Below are 3,196 nucleotides of genomic sequence, written 5' to 3'. Positions count from 1 at the left end.
TTAGAGACCAGAGGGACATTTCTATACAACCAGAGGAGCTATGGTCCTGAAGGACTTTGAGTCCAGAGGCTCTGGTCTTTACAACCAGAGGCTCTGGTCGTCCAGAGGGGCTCTGGTCGAGACCAGAGGGGCTCAGGTCGTCCAGAGGGGCTCTGGTCGAGACCAGAGGGGCTCTGGTCGAGACCAGAGGGGCTTTGGTCGTCTAGAGGGGCTCTGGTCGTTTTCCAGACTTGGTCATTTTTAGCACATCAATATATTCAGATCTTCCATTCTCGGCCCCGATTACTTGATACAGCTTTTAGAATCAATTTTTGTTCCTATCATTGTTCATGTGTTGGGCGCCGGTTGTCGGACACCTTTGGATCCGGGTGAGACAACCGGATGGGCTGTTCCTACTCATCTGTCCGGGGATGGAGGATGGGTATTGCAGGAAGATGAGTAGAGGGTTTGTACACCATCCGAGAGTGGACAGATACGGATTGGTCAGTCAAGCCTAATATTTGTATGTTGTTTTAGACTTAAATTGTTGGTTAATGTATTAATTGTGAATAGCGTGATTTTGATTATTGAAGTGTTTGTATTATAAATTCATTTGATTGTCTTTGTTGTTTCCTTGAAATTCTATTTCTCGTTAACACATGCTTTTGATAAATATTGGCTCTTATACTCCTAGATTTTCTTATAAATGTACTTACATGAGACATGATGTGCATGATATCCATTTAAACTCACTAAGCTTTGTTAGCTTATCTATTTAGTGGTAAACCTTTTAGGAAAAGAAGCTAAGAGTAAAGGGAAAGTTGTAGATCGTTGATGGTTCGTGTTGAAATCGAGGACCGTCATATTTTGGATTACGGTAGCTTATGCTTCTGGATAGCATTTGTCACTCTTTTTGGGTTGAAGTCTTTATTTTTTTTTTCCCGATGAATACTTTCAGCCCTTCAGATGTAAATGTTGATATAAAACTTATTTTTTGATGGTAAATATATATATATATATATATGTATCCCGTATTTTGTTGAGGTTGAACTTGAAATTTAGCTTAAGATCTATCCGTTAGTTGTGGTTCGATAACTGGTGTGTTACAAATATGGTATCAGAGCAATGGTTTAAGTGAACTAGGTACCAGAAATGGTATCTGGACTTAAACTTGGGCAATGAGATTGTATAGTAACTAAGTTTGATTTATACGGGATACGGACCATAGGAAAGATCTAAGTGGGTAAATGAGCATTATTAGTATGTTGTTTAATATTTTAGGTCTTTTTTTGTCATTTTCAGAATGATGTCTGCTCATGATGATCATGCAAGTCATACACCAACGAACCCGGATGTTGGTGGGCATAACCCGGATTTAAATGAGGGTGTTGAAACCTCACGCGTTCACTTGGAAACTGGTCCACTTTTCGAGGAGGATGCCCCTTTATCTCCTCATGGTGAACGACTGATGAAGCGGGTTACCGATTTCGTGCGACAAGTTCTTAATGAACATCGAAAGGAGGATGTTGTGAAAGGGAAGTTGATACGGGAGCCATTTCTCAACCTAAGTGCACCCAAACTTCGTTGAAAACATTCAAAACTAGTGGAGCAACTGAACTTAATGGGGTTTCAGATCCAATTGTAGCTATCGAATGGCTACTGAACACAGAAAAAGTGTTTCGGATCTCCAAAGTCTCTGAAGAGGATAAGGTTAACWATGCGACCGCTATGTTTATGAGTAGTGCACTGATATGGTGGGACGCAACCTACCAGTCTCTGAATGAGGCTGAAAGAAATAATTTAACTTGGGAAGGCTTCAAAACCATTTTTCACAAACAATACTATCCCCCTGACTTACTGAAACGGTTGGAGAAAGAGTTCATTGACCTTAAACAAGGAGATTTGACTGTGATGCAGTATGAGACCCAGTTTAATATGAAGGCACATTTTGCCTCACGTTTCGTTACCTCTGAACAACACAAGATTGAACATTTTGTTGATGGTCTGAGGAGAGAGATTAAAGAATTTGTATCAAATCGTGATCTTACAAGTTTTTGGAGAGCGGTTGAATGTGCTAGACGACGAGAACACGAACTTTCTCTCTATGGTGAATCCACACCCGAACCAAAGAGACAGAGAACTAAAATAACAATTTCTGTACCTGCAAACCGACCTAATCGATCTTTCACCCCAAGAAGGAGTCAGTCTCAGAGTGTTCCTCGAGCCCCATCTCGAGCCTATTCTATGCAGGTATAATATTGTGAATACAAGTGAAGCGAGTATATGAATTGTAGAACTAATACAAATTTATTGCAGTCAAACACACCTCACGCATGCCAATGATGTGGCAAGGTGCACTCGGGACGATGTTTCTCTGAACCGTCCAAAATTTCGTATTATTCCTATGGTGAAGTTGGGCATATTCGTACAAATTGCCCAAGACGAGACCGAGCGTGTTATACTTGTGGAGCTTATGGACATCGTCAGCTTAATTGTCCAAGTGCCTAACGTGAGGGTAGTAAGGCCTCAGTACAACAACCAATAGTAGGAGATTCCTCAACCCGAAAGGAGGAAGTACCAAGAACAAGAGTTAGAGCGTTTCAAATCACAGCAGAGGAGGCTCGGGAGGAGCCGGAGCTCGTCACTGGTATATTTTTCATGAATTCTCATCCTGAACGTATATTCAAGAAGAGAAATAAACAGCTCTAAAACGTACCTTTTCTTGACTACGAACTAGTCTCAAGAACCGCATAAATCTTGAGTTTTGCTAGGAGATGGAATCGGTTGGGGAGTGATGGAGTTAGAGAGAGAAAGATGAAATGGCTGGAAATTTGGAAAGTGAAGAATTTTCAAAAGGGAAGGGGTATTTATATGAGGATTCAATATAAAGAATAGGCTGACCTCTAAAGGCCCAAGCCCAAAAAGATTCTTATTTACAAAATAAAGACCCCAATAATTACAACTAAACAATTTTTTTTTTGACAAAAGATTTTTTTTTTAAACTCCACTCTTTCAAAATAATAATTGGCGACCAAATACAAAAGATTGGAGCCTTGGAAATTTGAATTTTTAAGAAGAACGAAACGAAAATATCGACTTTATTTTTATGTGAAATATTTCAAAACTTATTTGGCATTGCACGTACTAACTTGGTTAGCTACCCGCCGAAACGTGATCTAATTAGACTAATTAAGTAAGACAATCTCTGGTCATCGAG

This window comes from Cynara cardunculus (assembly GCF_001531365.2).
Source record: "Cynara cardunculus var. scolymus isolate 2C chromosome LG 7, CcrdV1, whole genome shotgun sequence".
Classification (NCBI taxonomy): domain Eukaryota; kingdom Viridiplantae; phylum Streptophyta; class Magnoliopsida; order Asterales; family Asteraceae; genus Cynara; species Cynara cardunculus.
This window is presented reverse-complemented; position numbering follows the sequence as displayed.